The following is a 21789-nucleotide window of genomic DNA, read 5'->3' on the forward strand; positions in this document are numbered from 1 at the left end:
CTGTTAATTTATTGTTTCAGTAATTTTCTCAAAATAGTAAATTTTAAACATTTCCCCCTTTTTTCGATAAATTTCAACGAATTGTTTAAATTGCACACACACACAACATGTGTATAAATATGTATTCTATATGTATCCATTGTGAAATCCTTTGTTGTGTAAGAATTATGACTGAGCTATTGGAATCATGTTTCATTATCATTTATTCCTGTTCTGGAATTATCTTGCTAGTTTTTCCTTACGCAGTTAGTTCCTCGTATGAACACAAGAATACGCTATTGTCTACAATGAGCACTTCAAATATGAATAAGTTTGGTTTTTCGTTTTAGACAATCAATATAAAGTATATAAGTGAAGTAGAAACAAAATTTATGTAACTAGATTTGTTATTTAACTTAAACCGAATTAAATAACGAAACGTTAAACGTTTGCAATAATCACATTTACGATGAACACCTTGAGTGCTGTTTTCTCAAGAATGCTTGTCTTTTTTGATGCACTTTTTAAATCTAATCTCAAAATCTAGAAATAAAAAAGGTATAATTTACCAGAAGAAAGTTTGAACTTTCTTTTTGTTTCAGAATGTTATAATACCAGCAGCCCGAACAAAATATTACGAAGTAGGTTAATCCTAGGGTTCTTGTGGAAAGTGGCCTGGCATAAAATACGTTTGAAGGTACCGCGAATCTGAGTAATTGTATGTTAATTGCGAGAGTTTGTTTCTGGTAAGACGTGCAAGCTGATTGCGTATCATTTGAACCATGGCCCGAAAACGGGATGTGACCCAGTGGTAACAGGGAGTCATTGTCTTCGGGCATTGTATGAACATGGGTATACTTTGCAGGAGGTGGCGCAGTTCGTTAGTGTTTCCGAATCCATGGTCAGTACTGTATGTGCAAGGTGGAGAAAGTCTGACAGAAACAATTCTCTCCTAGTAAGAATGCAGAAAAGCTATCATATCCGAAAGCAACCATAGACGTCTGGAAAGATTAGCGTCCTCTAAAAGGTTCCAAACCCGGCAGAAACTGCCACGGCAGCAATACATTGCAGAATAACTTCGTGAAATCTGTGAGCTAACCCTGCAACGAGAACTGCATGATGTAGACACTTTAACCGCGTTGTCAGGATACGTCGCAGACTGACATACAGAAGAAATATTGCTTGATGTGGGTGAGGGAACATTGCCGCTTGACTAGAGGTCAGTGGTGACGCATCCTCTGGTCAGACAAATCTTAGTTCTGCTCTATTCAATGACAGCCGCTCTAGAATGATGTGGTGGGTCGGAGATGCCTACAATGCTGAGTGTGTGCAAGGGCGCCGATTTCTCTGTAAATTTTTTTTTTTGGGGGGGGGGCATTCAGATGCAGAAAGCATATATGAGAATTTTAAGATAAATTGCATTCAAATTATGCCAAATATTGTAAATTTACAAATACAATGAGGGGGCCCACATGAGCTTTGTGGGGGTCGGCCCCCTCGGTCCCCCAGGATTGGCGCCTTTGCGTGTGTGCACAAGGCTGTACGGAAGGGGGTCAAAATATCATGTTCGTGTTGTGAGAATGTAATTTGAGTTCTGGTCTGGGTCCCTTGATAAAGGCGTCAAACTGTTTGAAGGCTGTGGATTATGTGTACAGTGGTCCACAGAAATTCATGACGTACAAAATCCGTGAGTTACGTAACCCAACTAACGCCCGTTCCAAGATTAATTACGCATGGTAGAGCAGCTAGAACAGCAGCATGAAGTTGCCCCCACCTGTTAAAAGGACAAATCGTAAAGAGTATTTTTGTGCAAGAGTGGGCAAAACGCTGGCTGACGAAATGACAAAAGGTAGTCTTTGCATACTTGTACTCACAGTACACAGCACAGTACCAGAAAAATATACGGACACCAGAGACTGTGATGAGATTTAAATAATCTTATAATTAACTAAAATGAGGGATTATATAAAAAGTTAACTACTTCAAATCACTATACATATATGTGTATCAAATAATATACGGATAGATTATGCGGTATATGTATTAGTTTATTTTTTTAAAGTAAACACAAAGCCTTGCGCTGAGTTTTAATACTATTAACAATAGTCCTACCTGCAAATCAGTTAAAGTATGGATTGATCATTCAGGGGAAGAACCCAGCCCCTAATGAAAATTTTGGGGGTCTAGCAGGCCCTGACCTCCTAGGTTCCGGCGCCACTGATTGATAGGTAATGTTACTTCGAAAGAAGAACTTGTCTCATTTCATTATTCGTTAAATGACTTTTGAAAATGCTAAATAATGTTATACAGTAATTTATTTGTAAATATTAAAAATGCAAAATTCGATAATACTTAAATGAGTTGGAGAACTTATACGTACTAAGCGTATTTCACCCTTAGGTCGCAAATATAACTGAGGGTTCGTGATTTGTTTAATATATGTGCAAATTTACACATTGGGACACAAGGAGAAAAGAGAAGAATATAGTGTCAATAAACAATTTTAAAATGCACGAAATTAACGGTTAATATCAAATATAGAAGTATTAAAAGAATTTACTCTGTAACTCGTTTTCTCCATCCATTTTTCTTCCTTTATTTTCAGGATTACGTCATCACTGAATTTCTCCACTGGAGATCATCTTTCATTTAGCAGCATCCAACTGGAGCTCAGCCTTGTACATGAAACATTTTAAAAAGTGTTAACGGCAAAGGCGAGATTCGAACACGGATTGACGATTACGAAACTACCACGCAAACCACTCATCTAAAACGTTACTTCTTCCAGCTCGCTTAAGTAAAGAGCCTTTTCTGATTGCTCAAAACAATAGCTTGTTAATACTCAGATCGATTGGCAAAACACAGGAATATGTAATTGAGGACTCGGAGGACATTATATTACTGTAATCACTAAATTATCAACATTACAGATTTTTTAAAAACAAAATACAAAACTCCTTTATTTTGAATCAAGTACGGAGCATGTACTCCTAAACAAACTAAACACGAATCAATTGCTGCGTAGTAATCGTGGTTCAGTAGCCAAAGCGCTCGACCAGTAATCTGAAGGTAGTCGAATCGAATCGGATTCACGAATGACAAGAACATTTTTTTACTTTAGAATTTTTGGTGGCGATTGATCGGCGATGACACACGTTTTATTATCTTCAGATATTTCAATACTCGGATGTTTCAATACTTGAACTATCAAATCTTCAGAAATAATAATAATAATCAAAATAATAATAATAAACTAGTAATAGGGTTAGCTGGTTTAAACCAGCTGGTTTTATCAAAAAACCAAGTGGTTTATACAAAAAAAAAAAAAAAAAAAAAAAAACGAAAAATGTTCGTAAAATTGTAAGTGTTTGTATAGTTTTGGTGAACACACATTATAGGGTTATCAAGTTTCACTCCCGTCAGGCACGTAGCCAGGATTTCGTAATAGGGGGATCCGTGACAAAATCTGTTGTTATTACACCAAGGGCTTATCATCCTAAACTCTTTTACTGGCTACATATATTGGTTCGTTCAGCCAAGATTTCCTAAGAGGGGTGTGTGACGCGTGACATGAAGTACTGTGGTTACACATCAGGAGCTCGATCATGTGAACTATTTTACTGGTAACATACCCATATTCGTTTGTTAGGACAATCAAATGAGGATATGTTAGTTACTACGTTAATAAGAAACTATTAAGAAATCTCGAGTAAAAGAATCTAAAACTGTATTGAAAAAGATGTTGCCTTCCGAGGTCATTCGAACTCGGTTTTTTTCTTGCCTTTATTCTTCTTTATCTTCAGTTAATGCTGCCAAAGGTAGCAACGAGATCTCTTTCGGCAGTAAAGATATCCTATAAAATGGATTAATATTGCCTCGAAACTAAAAATTACTTTAATAGGTGTAGTGTACTGAAATCTATGTTGCCAGGCTCATATTATTCGTTATTGTGATCATTTCTCAAGTTCTACCTGAGAGTCTATCCGGTTTATCGATGGTCATTTGTAGTCCATAGAATTTTAGCATGGAGCTAGACGGAATTCGGAATGCTTCGTTACAACAATATCCATTTTAACTTGACTCCCCGTTTCCTACTCTCAAAGCTCCTCATAAGAAAGAATAACAAAACGCTTGATGTAGCTTCATATTTTAACGCTGATTCTTCTTTTTCTAGTTTTATCTTGGTTTATCTTTCCTTATTTTTTCATTTCTGGTTTCGAAGGGGGAGGTCCGGAGCCCCTGGACCCATCCCTTGTTTACTTTCCTGCTCCTGTGTAATATTCAGACCTAAATTCCCCATTCATTACTCAGAGATTATACTACAAAAGCAAGTTTTTCTTTGTAAGTTTATGAATGTTCTTTCGTGACATTTTTTTAAGTTTGTTATTATTGTTATGCAACTACAATCAAAGAAAAATACTAAATATTGTTTTGTTTAGTTTACTATTGATAAAATATATTGAAATTCCGAAGTTTTTTGGGGGGAGGAAATAAAAACCCGACGAGAGACATTTATTGAAATCAGAAGTATATTTGCTATCTGTTTATGCATAAATGGTCAGAGCCAAAGTGGACTCAAATAATTCATATCTTTATTCACTTTTCTATCTGATTTGCAACCTAAGTCATTTTATTTCTTTAACTTTGGAGTAATAAAAGTAGTAGTGAACTAACTTGGACTGAATTAGTTCTTCTGTACTCTGCAATATTTTAAATTGTCCATATGTAATTCTGTATAATGGTTTCACTTGTGCAATTGTTTATCTTTTTGTCGTTCTCAAATGACTCTTGACAATAAATCACTACAATGTATTTTTCTCAGGAGTCCATTCTGAGTGAGTCGGCAGACGTATAGCATTTGTGGCCATTTAGTCCTGGTTTCAATTTCAAATGGAGGACAATTTCTTTCGGATGTAACTCGAGAAACGATGCGCTTTAATCTTATGTGGTACCTTCCAGTATAACCCGATTGTTGCATAATAACACCAAAGCGAAACAAACTTATTTCTGTCCATATGTGATATAAATACATAGAACAAATTATTTAAACCAAAAATCCAGGTTTAAACAAAAAAACCGGCTTATTTGTTTTTATTTCAATAAAAGCCATGGTTTTTGCCAACCCTGAATAATAATTATTATTATTTCCTCATAGAATATTAAAAGTTAGGAGCTTATTATCGCCCAGTGCATAACATTACAACCAGAACGTAATTTGGCAAGATTATTTCGATTGTTGTTAGTGTTGCTCATGAGAAGAGGAATTTCTCATCTCGTTTCTGAAACAAACCAAACAAAATTGAGACGAGAGTTAACATTTTATATTCAAGACGGGACAAGGCTAACTCAAATTATCGTCTCGCTTTGGAGATGGAAATCGAGACGAGACGAAAAGTCTCGTAAACATTTCTTGTTTTATCTCGATTCTAGAAATAATGTATGTCCATTCTTTAAGTAACAATTGCTTTGTAGACTGAATCTTATACACTATTTTGTTACTTTGTATTTCAGAGCTCATTGATTTTATTATGGTCTGTGTAGGTTTTTTGTGGCAAAGCTTTTATAATACTTTTCCATATCCTGCCTTACTATTCAGTGATATTCAGTTATTTTATTACAGTTATTTTCGTCAAAACGTACAGTAGAATACTTTCTACATGAAACTTTAGTGGAACGCTTTGGTTTAAGATTTCGGTAGTTCCAAAAGTGTGTCCTGGAGGTCCAGACACCCTCCCAAAATCCTGACTTACCTGTAAGTTTTGCCTAATTTTAGGGCAACTTTAAAACTTTTAATACCATTATTATTATTATTATTATTATTATTATTATTATTATTATTATTATTATTATTATTATTATTATTACTGAAAATTTAAGATCTCAATATTACGTCCTTTTGCAATGTAAATAAGCATACTGAAGTTGATAGGAAAAGAAAGAGAAAGGATAAGAGATACTTTCGAGGGATTAGTGTTCAAAGGAAACGAGAGAAGAGAATAAAGGTGTCAGCTCCTGGACAATACTAATATAGAAACTTTGGTTGCCTAAACAGAAACTAAGTAGGATTTGTCTTCAACACGATACATAGTAACGCGCTTTCTTTGGATAAGACTTTAAATTATGTATGCGTTATATTGATATTTTAACAAAATAAACATACCGATATAAAAAAGAATAGTTCCTGTTCACAAATTTTGGTTGAACGGGTATATGGAACGTGTTGGAAATGGCGAACGAAAATATTAGTATTTCTAGCAGTAGGAGTAATAGTGGAAGACATTCGGCATAATTGCTTGGAAACAATATCGTTTCTGACACATTTATGATTCATATTAGGCCCTAAGCATGACCCTTAGGTGTCATATACATGAATTGTTAGCTAAACACGTTACGTTTTCACACAGTACGAATCAAGGTTTCAGACAGACATGTGACGTCATTTTGCTAGTATTTCCTCTTGTGAAGAAAACCGTCTCCACTATAACTTGTAAGATCGAAACAAATTGAGTATTCTTCATTTTATTACACATCAGAAGTATGAATATTGTAATTGGTAAAAACAACCTGTTACAGCTAGAATCGAACCCGGGACCCCTGAATTAGGATACTTGAGGCGAAAAATTGTAAAAGGAGATACACAAACTCATTCTCCTTATCTGGAACAAGGAAGAATTGCCACAAGAGTGAAAAGAATCAATCATTGTTCCAATTCACAAAAAAGGCGACATAACTGACTAATAATTAACGAGGCATTTCTCTTCTATCAACATCTTATAAAATCCTTTCAAAGATTCTATTTGCGAGATTTAACCCATACGCAGATATAATTATTGGTGATTATCAGTGTGGATTTAGACAAAATCGATCAACTATCGACCAAATATTTACCATTCGCCAAATACTCGAAAAAAAGTGGGAATACAATACCCCGGTACATCAACTATTTATTGATTTTAGAAAGGCGTACGACTCGGTTTGGAGAGAAAGATTAAACAACGTTCTTACAGAACTTGGAATACCGAGAAAGCTAATTGGATTAATTAAGATATGTTTAAATGAATCCCAAAGTAAAGTCCGGGTAGGAAAACTTTTGTTCACAAGCTTTCAAGTCGAAAATGGCCTGAAACAAGAAGATGCGTTGCCGCCATTTTTATTTAACTTTGTACTGGAATACGCTATAAGGAAAATAAAAGATAGCAACCGGGGCCTAGAGTTGAACGGTATTCACCAAGTTATGTCATATGCTGATGATATAAATTTAATAGGGGATGATAGGAGAGCAATAGAAAGAAATGCAGAGATCTTATTTAATGCTTGCAGGGACATGGGTTTAAAAGTAAATGCAGAGAAAACTAAATACATGGAAATGCGTCGGGACCGTAATGCGGCAAATTGTGGGTGCGTTAAAATATTAAATAATACTTTTGATAAACTGGATACTTTCAAATATTTAGGATCAATATTAACAGAGGAAAATCATATTCACGAAGAAATTAAATGTCGACTAAGAGCAGGGAATTCGTGTTACTATTCGGTTCAAAATCTCTTGTCGTCGCGAATTCTGTCGAGGAACTGGAGCTATTTCTTTGGAGCATGTTTCAACGATATACGTAATTAGGAAGACGCTAATGGTCAAAGTTTACCTTTTACTTCAGCAACATCATTTTTACGTATGATTGAAACTGTTATATTGTTGCCGTTCAGATTACTAGCTACACCACCAATCTACTGTGTTAACTTTTATACTATAATTATTATGAAACACATGTTTAAAAACTTCAGCAATTTATCTTACTCTTATAACAATGTTACCTTTGAACAAAATTCTATTTGATACATGTTTGTCTTGAAACTTTTTAAAAATTATCCAGAAGTTCAATTTCTTGGTATAAATATGTAACTCGCTAGAAGCACTGTACTGAAATGAAAGCTGGCAATTGTTTCAATTCTCACTATAAGTTCGCACATTAATAAATTTTTATAGTTTTCCATTGTATTTTAGTCAGAATAATCGTACTTCCTAGTAGCGACTACGTCTTAATGACGTCACACAGCTATCTGCTTAATAGAGAGTAAAAATTCAATTTAATTACACAACTTGTGATAGTACACAAGATATACTTAATTTACCGACTTTTAATAAATTAAGTTGTCATCCATGTTTCAGAAGTAGTTTTGTTTATTTTAATAGTCTTTTTTAAATTTCGATGTACAAATTTATTGAATAGTCAATCAGATTCTATATAATAATTTCTTATGTTTATAAGCTTGTGGTCAGAAAAGTTTATGTTTGTCTCCAATCCTTTCGACAATGAGATCTCGAGAACTACAAGTGCTATTTTTCGCTGGTCGTTTCCAAATTTTGTGTTAATTGTCCAGTTCTAATTGAATATTAAAAAGGAAACATGCCATTATTTCTTTATTACTTTTTTCTTACATTTTTTGGAAGCGCTGAAATTTTAAAAAAGTAAAGCAATGCGAGTTGTACATTCCAAAATCAAATATCTGTATACAGGAGTTGCATATCTCTCAGGGGATAGCCAAATGATAATGAACTAACATTTTAGGAATGATCCTAAAAATGCATCAAAATATTGTGATCTTGGCCGATAATTAGTTTTTGGAACAGGGGCCACGAATTTTTTAAAGGCATTTAAATCGAGTTTTCCTATTTTCTACGGAATAAGCACATCATACTGAGTTAAGTGACAGTTTGAGTTTGGATACACTGTATGTAGTTCTCCAGATATAAGGTGTACTAGAACATTTTTTGAATGTAATATTTGGATCTTTCGATCCAAAAACGAAGGATACTCCATTCTAAGATTGATCTTTATTGTTTGGAGTGTTTTGTTCAATGAACACCAATTAATTGCTTATTACATACTGCATGCAAGAAGAAAGAAAACACTAATCATACATGAATTAGAAACTCCAACCGGAAGGAGGCTTAATCTTGGAAACGGTGCGAGATACTGAAAAAGTAATATAAAGAATCTTCCCTTTGTGGTACACCTTGCCGACTTTTATCAAAACATCTTTAACTTGTGTCTCTAAAGGGACATATGCCGATGTTGTGAGAAAAGACAAGGAGACTCATGCTCATATGTGAATGATGCTCTCTGTAGAGAGCGCAGGTTCAGCTAGTTAAGGTTATTTCCTTATAAGTTTCCATATCCTTGAGGGGACTTTGCCCTGTTTATATACGTAATGTCCTCCAGTAGGCGGAAAAAAATAACTTCGTAAAAGGATTACCCGATATAACGAACGCCGAGTTCTTAGGTTGCTTCTAATAGATTAAAAGTTACCTATTTGAACAATTTTATTGAGTCACAAGATAAAGCACTGCCAGCTTTCATTTGTTTACAAGTTCTTTTAATAGTTTCCAAATAAATGAACATTGTAAAGGCCAGTTATTAGCTGAAACTATTAACTTCATATTGTGGATACCATTTGAGTGAAAAACCAATTTTGATGTGCTTTTAGAATCAGTGGACCATACACCAAATTGAAATAATGGTTCCAGTTAACTTATAATTAATAATTATTGTGGAACTTCAAGTATTTTCCTAAGTTCAAACATGAAGTGTGGATTTCCGGTAGGTTTCACTGGAAGTCTTTTGTGCTTTTAGACATGAGCAGCTAATCGTTGAACAGCTTTTCTACAACCTATAAGCAATGTCTAATATTTGGTTTGATCCGTAATGCATGAAAGTTTAATCCGTAATATATGGAAAGTGAAAAATTTTGCAAATGAAAATTATGTCTCCAGTTGTGTGAGTTATTTTGATACTAAAATTTAAATCAAAGAGGTCTTGGAATGTATCTATGTTATCTATGTTTATCGTTTATTATATGTTAGAGAAAAATTCATTTTCTAGGATAGTTTGAAAGAACAGCAATACTGAATAAGATAGTCACTTCTTAAGAATTTCTAATGTATTTTCTTATATATTCCATAGTTAATTTGAAAATTACAAAGTAATATTTCATTTTCTGTCCAGTATAAATCATTGCGCTATTTTCTGATACATAGCAATAACTATTTACTTTGCAGTTAAAGTAACTTATATTTGCCCTATTTACGTATAAATATAGATATAAGTAATTGAAAAGAATTTATGCTTGATTTCTTTAACGTAATCTAAATGTTAATCATTTCAATGTGAAATTAAATGCATTTATAATTTATCGTATAACTGAATTAACTTAATATACAATAATGATCTTCCAAATGACTGTAGAATAATTTTGTTTATTTAATAGTAACTAAAATACCATTCTTCGTACGGGCGGGAAAGGGATATGGGAAATATTTGAATAGTATTCCCTTTAGAATACGCATTTCAGTGAAAGTGCAATCATAATAATCCACAAGATACTCTACTTTTAGTATAATTTTTTTAAAAAAATGCGACAGCGAAGGACGTGCAGTTATGCCACCCAATTTAGACATTCTTATCCTATAATCACGTGTGGTAAAGAGAGCCCCTCTCTCTCCTCCCTTCGTCTCTAATACTAAAATCGGCAAACAGCATGAACGCAATTCTAATTTCAAAATATGCATGTATTAGAATTAGGAATTAGATTTTTGGGCATCTATGGCCATTTAGCCCGTCACGTATACGAAGGATGACGTCCCTCGGCGAGCACATTATCCTGGGAAAGGAAAGGAAGAAAAGATTGAGGAAGGAAGGAAGCGGAATGGGACCTATATGTTAGGTACCATTTCGGCACTTACCTGGTGTAAATGAGGAAAACCCAGCAAAACCTCATTCAAGATGGCTTGCCTGAAAAAGCTTTCTACCCTTTCTCCCTACCGAGTGCCTCCACAGGGAATCGAACCCGAGACAGCTCACACCGAAGGGGAGAGCGTTAGGGACTACGCTACGCGGGACCGCTATGCATATATTAATATCGATAAAATGAAAAAAAGATATGCGACATAAAACAAGATTCATATTGATAAAGAGAGAAACTTAAATATAAACACAACGAAATATTGAAACCGCTCAATATCTGTTACACAGCGGTACAGAAGTGAGACAGAAAGAGGGAAAATAGGAGAGAAAGGAAGAAGAAGAAGAAGAAGAAAGGAAAGCACAGATAAAATATATAATTTAAACGTAGCGAATAAAAGAACCTAACATTATGAAGTTCTGTTTCCAGAAATTAAATTGCAATATACTTGTAGAAGTAGTGTTTGAATTTTATATTTTTCAGGCCTATTCGAATATACAGAGGATACTTGAAAACTTCATTAAGTCATTTTCAAAATGAATAGTAAACTTGGTGTTGAAATTAAATACTTAATTTCCACTGGAACGTAGTGTTTCGAGACACATTTAGAATAATGTGAAAAGTGTAACATACATGCTTGTTTGCGTGTGATTTGGTTTTAAATTCGGTGGTGTTCGTTGAACGTACTGATCCGAATACATTATAATGGACCCAATAGGTAACGTAGGTCATACATTCCATTACAGACTATTAATGTAAACTAAACAAAAAGAATAAATGAATGAGTGCTATTTCACTGCGAAATTTCTATCAGAAAGAGCAAATATTAAAAACAACTCCTGTCATTCCAAATTTTTCAACAATAGTTTTGTCAACCGATGAGACAATATTCACCAGGGACCAAGTGTTCAATATCCACAAGAGTCACGTCTGATATATGGACAGTCTCCATGTAATTATTAAGAATCAGTATCAACATATGTTCGCACTTTATATGTGGTCTAACATAGTAGGTTACCACATGGTAGGCCTTTACATTTTGACTGCTACTTTCTGTGGTGGGACTTAAGGATGTTTCCACGGGACATATTGCCTAAACGTTTATAAAACGTGCCACTGTCAGGTAGGCAACGCATCTCGTTTCAACACGACAGCTTCACCACGCACTTCGACAAGGGAGCCAAGGTCGTATTCATTGATATTTGACCGATTGTTGGATTGGTCAAAGTAGATGTCGTTCGTGGCCACCTCGATCCCCCAAAGTTTCAGCATTGAATTTCTTTGTGTTAAGAGAAATGAAAAGGCTTTTGCATGAAATCCCTGTAACAAGTGCTGAGAACCTATTTGCTCGTGTAAATTCCGCTGCTGGAACAATTAGGGGCATGCCAGAAGCATTTGTGCGTACCAGACAATTGGTGCTAACCAGATTCCCTCTTTATATTGAAGTTAAGGGCAGACATTTTCAACAACGTCTTTGGGCATAATATTGTGAGTCATTATAAGTACCGCATAGTATCCTCTAATGCAGATTGCTAATGTAGATGCTGAAAATCGCTGCACCACATGCCGTCAATTTGCATGAGCGGAACTTTATTCTTTTCACAAAAATCCCTTGCAAATGTACTGTACATAGAACTGTTGTCTGCAATTTTCTCGAGATCCTAGCTTTACTTGTACATCACAGCAGAAATTATTAACGAACTTAGTAAACGCAGCCAAATGAATCTGCAAGGTAAAATTTGGTTGTCATTGTATTTGGCATCAAGATTTCTTCTCTATTTAATATAGTGAGAATTTTATAATTTTCAAAACATGTTTAATACGTTTTTTTGAGTATGTTTGAGCTGTAAGTGATCAAATAATGGAAGTGTATTATAATAAGAGTAAAAATTTAATTGCATATAATCAAAAAGAATATTCTATTATAATCTTCCTGAATTTGCACAACATACAAGATTGAAAGCATCATATAATACTAGCTACAACCATCGTTATGGAAATTTACATGCAAATATACATGGCACGAAATAATAACAATGTCAATTATAACACCTGATCAGATTAAATTTCTCATTATCTGAAAATGCTTTGTTATATTCCCATGGCCATTGATAGCTTTGAGTTATAGATTATATCAAGTATCAGAGATAGTTAACTAGTATAATGAAAGACAAAAGGGTTCTTCGAAACAGTTTGGAATATAGTAATCTATTCCAGATACTCTATGTGATTGCTCAAATTCCTGTTTGCTAAGACCAATCAGCAATATTTCAAAATTACTACTAGAGTCTTATTTCTAAAAGAAATCAGAAGTGCATAGAATGCTGTATCTCAGTATTGGAAAATTTTATTATCCTACAGGGTAGTTCGGAGGTGGGCGTACATCCCCTTTAGTTTCAACAGTATAGTGTTAGTTATGGTAGAATATCTGTACACCGTTATGTTGAAGTCTTAGGAGTCTTAAGAGTCACAAACATCGGTGTGATCACCATCTATGTCGTAACACAGCTGAATTCTGCACCAAGTTTTCGCATTGTTGATTACTCCAACTTCACTGCAAATAACTGTTGCCAAGCAGAAAACAGCAGAAACAAATGAACAGGGATAGCAATGTTGCCAGACAATGCCAAGCAATGTTTCCAGACAATGCCCAGCAATGTTATCAGACAATGCCAAGCAATGTTACCAAACAAATGTGGGTAAAACCAAAACCTTCAGAAAACACAAATTAGGGGTACGCCCAGCTGTAGATGATACTTTACGTGAAGGAAATTTGACATGTTGTCCTATGGTAAACGATATTATAGAATGTGATTTAATAAAAACACCGAATTAAAAAAACTACGTTCGTTAAAATGTTTTAAAATAAAAGTTTTGTCCGATAGTCCATGAGATAAATGAAGTATAACTGATAGTGACATTTTGTATTGGAGAAACAATTATGTATTTCCGTAACGTTCACGATCACGTATTCGAGGTTGAATAGTATTTGTTCCGGCCCCCCCAAAAAAAAGTTTTACTTGACGGATAGCTGGAGCTTTGATGGATAAAGCACTGTTTTATTATTATTATTATTATTATTATTATTATTATTATTATTATTATTATTATTATTATTATTATTATTATTATTATTAAATGATAAATAAGCTGAAGTAATTGAGATAAATGTGACTGCAAAATTACATCATGTAACAAACAAACAAGACCAGTTTAATATAATTCATTCGCGTGACATCCGATGAAGATTATATCCGGTTAGATAGAGCACGTTTAACAGCGTTATAGATGGTCAGCTCATTGACTCTCAACGCAATTATTTTATATCTATTGAGCTGTGATTTTCTACATCTAAATCACGCAATTCTTCCAATTGCCTGGCTTAACACCGTAAATTTGTGTCGTATAGAAGTAGAACCTGTGACCATCAGTTCCGAAGACGCCCTTTTTAATGATGATGCTATATGTAAAAAGTAAGGAAATCTTGTGAATGTTGACTATTGGCACAAAATGCAAGGTTACATGTTCGTAGAATAACTAAAAATCGTTATTTTAAAAGAGGAAACCAGCCATTTACAAAGAGTAATTTCGATTCGACCAACCAAGAATGAAATAAAATTACAATTTCCCTCTGATAAATTTCGTTCAGCTCAGATTTTTTCAGATCACCTGTGCACACAGAAAAAGCGAGTTCTGTCGTTTCCTTCAACTGTATGTGCAAAGGTAGACTCATACAAGTTGCGTTAATCAAAATTAAATTATGATATAGCATAGGTTTTGGTTAGTTCCCCAACTACGTTATTTTCAAAGTGAAAAAAGAGGAAAAACTACGATATATAGTTAATTGAGATAGTCACAATCAGGAACCACGCTAGGATCACGCATCTTCCGATAAACTCTAAATTCACGTCTCATATAGCTTTGCTGCTCAAAAGGAATGTTAACTTTAAACCAACTAACCAGGATACTAATATCTCTGCTTAGATGCTGATAGTCTGGAAGCTGAAGAATAAAACTAAAGCTCCTTTTTTTTTTAACTTGGAGTGACTCATTTGATATGTAAAATGCCTTCAGAATTGACGATATTATGCCTTCAAACGCATAATAAATTCAACTTAAATACAACATAAGATTTGACATAGATTTTTCACAGATTAAAGAAAGAGAGCTTCCTATTTCATGTAGACAACTACAAATTTAATTACTGCTAAGAGGAAAGTAATAAGAGTGTAAATGTTATCATGGTAGACACCAATTCTGAGGCTTATACTGTTTTGTAATCTGCAGTATTTTCTTTTTTCTGTTCTGCATTATCTGTGTTATCTTCACGATTATATCGAAAATTAGCAATTTCATGTTCTATTTTTTTGCACTGGAAGTAGTTACTTTAAATACTGAATTAGATATGCATTAACATGTAGCTTTAAAGTAGGGTATTATAAAGCACATTAATCAGAGTAGATTGATTATTTAGTGTACAATGTGTTACTCTTCTCCAAAATCCGCTACAGTGCTCACCTTTGCGAAACTGAAACATATATTCCTTTGATAAAATTAGAGAACCGATGTCTTAAACGGCAAGCTATCTTCCTACCCACACACAGTGGTCAAAATAGCAAAAAAGCTGGACAAAACTTCCAAAATGAACTCTATCACTGGAACGAACGTCTATAGTTTTTTAGTGGGGGAATGTTTATTCTATGTAGAACAGATCTGTTTTTCATCCTGGCATCACTCGTTCATGAGAAAACACCTGTCGAAAATGGATATTTGCCCGTCCTTGTAAAAATGCTTTTTGTATATAGTAGTACGGCAGACCTGTTACTTTTAGGTTTGTTGATAGTTATGAAATGCCAAATATTGGTATTGTTGACCAAACAATAGCAATCCGTTAAGGCCAATAACAGGCTTCTACGGCACTTCGTATGTGCACTGGGGGCATTTCTACGACACTACATTCAAAATCAATGCTTTGCTATATATTTGTAGACTTTTAAAATTTTCCTAGCAATTCCAAGGTTTCATTTTCATTTTAATATTTTCTGTGGTCTCTCAATTAACGATTTTTGTTAGAATTAGCTGCTACTACCTGCTACTTTGCAAACGAAGCGAGCTTCAGTGATTCTGGGCGCGCGCTCAATACTCACAGAGACTGACTGCTTGTCCCGTTGTGTAATGTCATTTTGCCACCTAGACAAGTCTTTGAGCACATGATAAATCACTGGAGGATTTATTATACCTATAGCTCCTCTCCCAATAGATATGTTAAGTGAGGAAGCTAAGAAATCTCGAAACTTCCGCAGGTATCGCGAGAAATGGTGCCTTAAGAAACTCTAGGAAATATACAAACATAGACTTGCTACACATTTTGGTGTTATCGTCTAACCCGATAATTTCATCGTTCAGACCCAGTATGCCCCAAATCATAACAATATGCCGAATGAAATGTTACAACTTTTAAATAGCCATCGCCAATGTATGGGCACCAGAGACTTTTGAAAGTAATTAATTTCACAATCGAATTTTGTGATTTTTATTGTACTTGATTGAACAAATCCTACTGTTTTGTTTTCAAATATGCATGTTACGAGATAGGTTCGTTTCTGTAAACATTTCTTACACGAACTGACTTGTGGTTAAATTCATTATTCATGTTTATATGTAATTTTTCGTTACTGTCCAAAAAATATGTTCATTTTGTTTATAATGAGATCTTTACTCTGCAATTTTAGTAAGTATAACATTATCACAAATTCTAAATCATTTCTTTTTTATAACGACCCAAGATGGTATTTGTAAAACTGATTTTGAAAATGTCTACTTTTTTCGTCACCTACATAGGCAACCCACATCATTGACCTTAAGCGGTAACAGTGCCGTGCCGTGGAAAATCAGCGCCCGGGACAAGCTTATACGACGACGCCCCATACATATATTTCTAGTAATTTTCCTTTCTTTTCTCCCGAATTTTGCGCTCCCGACTTCTGGGACAGAAGCTGTTGCCCTGCTCGCTTCCCCCCGCGGCACGGTACTAAACGGCAAATTACTATTCATATTACAGCAGAATAATCGAGAATAGCCCAATGTGTCTTCAAAAAATACTATATCGACAAAAACGAGCTTTCAATACGCCTGCAAATAGTTTCGGCGCATTTTCTCGTCATTCCGACCACTGTGCCACGGTAAGACTATTTCTAAAAACAGAACATCCTGCTTTCGATCCTTGAAGAGAAAGGATCCTTTCTCCCGACTCATCCTGATTCAAACATATCTAACGAGTGTAAGCATAGAGTCCAGCATTGTATCGATGCATAAAAATGTTTGCTCCTCAATGAATCTACCTTACCATAAATTACTATTTAGAACAATAACTAGGGATATTAAAAATGATCTCAGATTTTGATTAAGATTCAATCACTCTCCTGACAGTTTACAATTGTCACAACACATCTATTTTAGTCAGAAATAATGGAGGAAATTTTCCTGATTATTCCTTAACAATTCGATATACCTCCAGATGACAATTCTTGGTGGTCGGTGTCCACTCATGTGATTATCATGGGTCTAACTTTTCACCTTAGCAACAGCTAGGTTCCTCCAGACGACAATAGTAAGATGTATGCCTAAGTCTTCTACAACTGTAGAATACCCTTTCAAGAGTCCGCTTCCATGGTGTTCCTTAGGAACTAATCAAAATATGATAGTGGTGATGACGGGGATCGTTTTGCAATGTTGTGTTAGTGGAATAAAATGTGACAAAGCATTGGCGAATGGTGCGTTCATTCACAATTTCTTGCTCAAATGTACCGTTAACTGGGCTATGTTGTGTGGCTTACTATGCAGTATGTCCCAGTTTAAATTGATAAAGAAAAATCTCAATGGTGAAAAAAATCTCAGTGGTACCTCGCTGTTTCGTACGACGCTGTTGAACATCTCACTGCCTTTGTACTTTGCTACGTATCTCAACCAGTTTGCTGGACGCTTTCATAGTTTGTGATATTGGATGCGTAATCTTAGTCCGTTGTGTTGTAGAGTTAAGATTTTTTTAAACGAGGAGTCAAAATGGACATTTCATTCGTACCAAGTTGCTGTTTTATAAATCTCGTCAGTGTATCTTCTTCACTTAATAATATGATGTACTTATAAAAAAAATAAAAAGAATTTGCCTGTAATGCTTAGTAATTTTCTGATAGTAATTTGGCACGCAACAATTAATTGAGAAGAAAATATAGCAACCATGGAAATATATTACCAACCACTTCAACACATAATTTGTGCACTTTAAAGGCTACCATTAAGAAGGCTGTATAAGAACGTTAAGAGACTGACAAACTGCCAATAATATTCATCTCTTTCCGCTCAAATGTGCTGCTAGCTTTGGTGGTAATTTTGGAAACTGCAATACCAAGAATTATGTATCCTAGAAGTAAAAGAAACTCTGAAGCGTAGATAGTGGAAGAATAAAATGATAATAACAGAGATATAATGATGAATCATTTCATATACAACAAACTTCGTTTGAAATGCCCTTACCTCTGATCTAGTTGCTAGCGCGCGCTCCTTTGGTGCACAGAGTCTCGGGATTCCTGATGAAAAAACCTCGAAATTTAAACTCATTACAATAGTTTGGAATCCGTCTTAAACTGTATGTTCACGTCTTACATAGTCTTAGTACTGAAAATAGACGCTAAACTTCAAATAATCAATGAACTTTAATTGAGATATCTTTATTATCGAGTTCATTTTTACAACAATAAAACATATCCATTATCGATGGTGCTTAACAGTTATGATTGAATGTCGTAGAGACCATAGTAGTTTACGATGGCAGTGGATCATAGCAATGGATAGAGGTCATGGATCATTCATTCATACTTTAACTTTGACCCGCTTGGCCAAACACCCACTTGTTCGATACCTGTTTGACCTATTAACAAAGTGTTTGAAAAGCCTTTTCTCATTACTTCGTACAGAATGTCTAAAATTCGAAATTTCCCTCTGTAGAACTTAGAAAGACCACAAAAGAAGTAAAAATGGCACTACCCAAGATGCCAAGGAATTGAGTGATTTTGAACGTGGATGGTTAGTCGGACAGTGCCGCCTCGGTGCAAGTTAAAGAGAAATTACTCAAAAACCTTCAGGTTCGATTGTTTATCATCAATCTTGTTATTTCACTTTCAAAGACTTTAAAAGGAAAAGATAACTCTACCTTCTAGCTACCAAGCCCAACACATCACCGGTTGAGGACTATCAAAGTGTGTGTATTAAAATCCCAAGTACAAGGCTACAAACGTGGCAAAACACCTGACAGTCAGCCGGGTTATAGCGCTGTCAGATGCCTGCATGAAATATACAATCATAGGAGAGCTGCAAAACTGAGCCCCTGTCTTACTACGTCAATATTGCTAAGCGGAAACAGTGGGTAACATATGTTGGGATGGCCATGATAGTAAATTCTGGCGCCAGGTAATTTTTTCTGATGGCTTACTATTTTCTTAATTTTCATCCAGCGGATGGACATAGATCTAAAGACAACCCATTCAAGAATTGTACTCGGACTACAACGATAGTGTCTATTTTTGTATGAATTTTCTAAGTATTGTTTATATTTATGGCCAAAAGTGCTATTTTAAAGACACAAGCAATTAAGAAGAAGAAGGAGAAGAAAAATATAAAGAACTAATTTAAACATTTGTATCATATCGAAATATTTCTTAATTTCGTTGCGATGGCAACTTGTTTATCTGTTTGATGTCGTTGATACGGTAAACATAAAACGGAGAGCTATCTTAAAAACAATGAATGTATAATATTTTCATGTGACAAACATTTTATACGTTGAAAGTGAATATATATATTCAAAAGTGAATTACTGTGTTATGTGATTCATGATGATTCCAGATTGGAACAAGTAACGCAGCAGATAAATACCAAATTGGAAATAACCGACGATAGAATAGAGCAAATCATTCATAGCTTTGCAGTGGTGAGAAGTATTGTTGATGTAGTCGAAACGCAAGTCAACGTACATACAAACCAAATTCGAAGACTCAAAGAAGAGATTCATACTATCAAAGAGAAAATCAGTGTGGCCAAGTGTAATCCTGAACCTGCCTTCAACGTTGTGTATGAAGAACATAGGAGACCTGAGTCAAGATCTTGTGAAGAAGACAACAACTCATCAGAAGTCTATTTTGAAAGGGAGGAGAGCATGTCTAATATTGAGGACGAAGAAAGAAGGCCACGTCGCAGGAACCATACACACGTAAAACTTCGACATCTAAGGTAATTTACTGCTAATAGTAGTCGCGTGAGATTCAGTGAAATAAGATCATTAACTAAATTCAGCGGTAGATCTGAGGACATTCCAGCGAGTACCTTTTTTAGAGAAATTTGAGGAAGTGTGTGAACTAATTGGAATATATAAGGCTAATTTCCTCCAAATCTTACAGCATATTTTGTTATTACCTTGTTCGGTATGGTACAAAGCAATCAGATCTAGTCTGCATAATTACTACGATTTTAAAAGTGCGCTGTTAGCAAATTTCGAGAACGATTTTATGTTAGCAGACCGGGACACCCAAATTAGAAACCGATGTTTTGATCCTAAAGTGGACAAAAGCCTTACAGATTTTGTAATCTCTGGTATAATGACTTGAAACAGATCAATCCATATCAGCGCAGGAATCCCGTATTATCGCATCAATAAGAATATTATTACAGTTTAGGCTACAGCAAATATTGATCTTTTCGCAATGTATTAATTTTAATTACTTAATAATGATAGTTCAAAATTATCAAAGTCAGGCTAGATTGCAAGGTAATAATAACAGAGATCAAGCTAACTATATAACTAACTAACTAACTAACTCTATGGCCTATGGAACCCGGAGGTTCAGTGCCGCGTTCATAAAAGCTCTCCACTGACTTCTATCCTTAGCTAATTGCATCCAGTTTCTACTTTGTATTCCTATCTCTGCGAGATCCATCTTAATATTGTCCTCCCATCTGCGCCTGGGTCTTCCTAATGGTCGTTTTCCTATGGGTCTACCAGTCAAGACTTTGAAAGCGTTTCTACTTTCTTCCATTCTAGCTACATGACCTGCCCACCTAAGCCTCCTAGACTTGACGACCCTAACAATGTTGGGTAAACCGTATAAACTATGTAGTTCCTCGTTATGAAGCTTCCGCCATTCCCCATTCTCGTTCCTCTTGGATCCGAATATTCTTCTCAGGATCCTGTTCTCAAAGCTAACTATATTCCTGTTCGAAATATCAATGTTAGAGAAGATTGTAATCATAATACGAGAGGTAATGTTAGATTTTCTGGTAATGGCAATACGACCGAACCTAATTTCAGAAGAAATAGAAATAATAATTATACTGCTTTTAGGAATCATGTAAATAATGGAGGTAATTTCTCACGAACTCCCGGATTTCGCAATAATTACATAGGTGGCAGAAATTTTCGAAATAGAAACCAAAGAATTGGTGAAGTAAATAACATACCGGACTGTACTCAAGATTGTGTAATTCAATGCAATCTAATCGAATCTTTTGACAATGCCAACTTAACCTAAATATAGTTGACGTGGAATGGGTTAAAGCCACGTTAGCAATTTATTCGCAAGAATATAAAAACAGTGATTTAAACTTAAATGACATTGCTTCAAATCCTTTAAATAATAGCAACAAATAATATAGTGTGATTTTTCTTTTTGTGATATTAATTGGTTTTTGTTTTGTTTCACTTTGAATATTGTTATGATTTTATTTGTAATTCGTACTTCGTTTGAACTATATACAGTTATGTTAATTTGTTAGAATTTGATATATTTGGTTTGGAAAATCCATGCCTCGGTTTGCGGAATTGATTGAGAGAAATGCATTAGAATTAAGTGTAATTTCTAATTTATATATAAACCTATTAGAATTTATTTAGGTTATGATTTCATTGTATTTTTTTACTTCGTTCTCATTCTATGCATCAATACAAATATTGTCTATCAAATTTATGTTAAATATGTCCGAATTAATGACACTTGTTACGTTGTATTTTAACCAGTGTTG

The sequence above is a fragment of the Thermobia domestica genome, chromosome 10 (genome assembly GCF_964235325.1).
Source record: "Thermobia domestica chromosome 10, izTheDome1.hap1.1, whole genome shotgun sequence".
Classification (NCBI taxonomy): Eukaryota; Metazoa; Arthropoda; class Insecta; order Zygentoma; family Lepismatidae; genus Thermobia; species Thermobia domestica.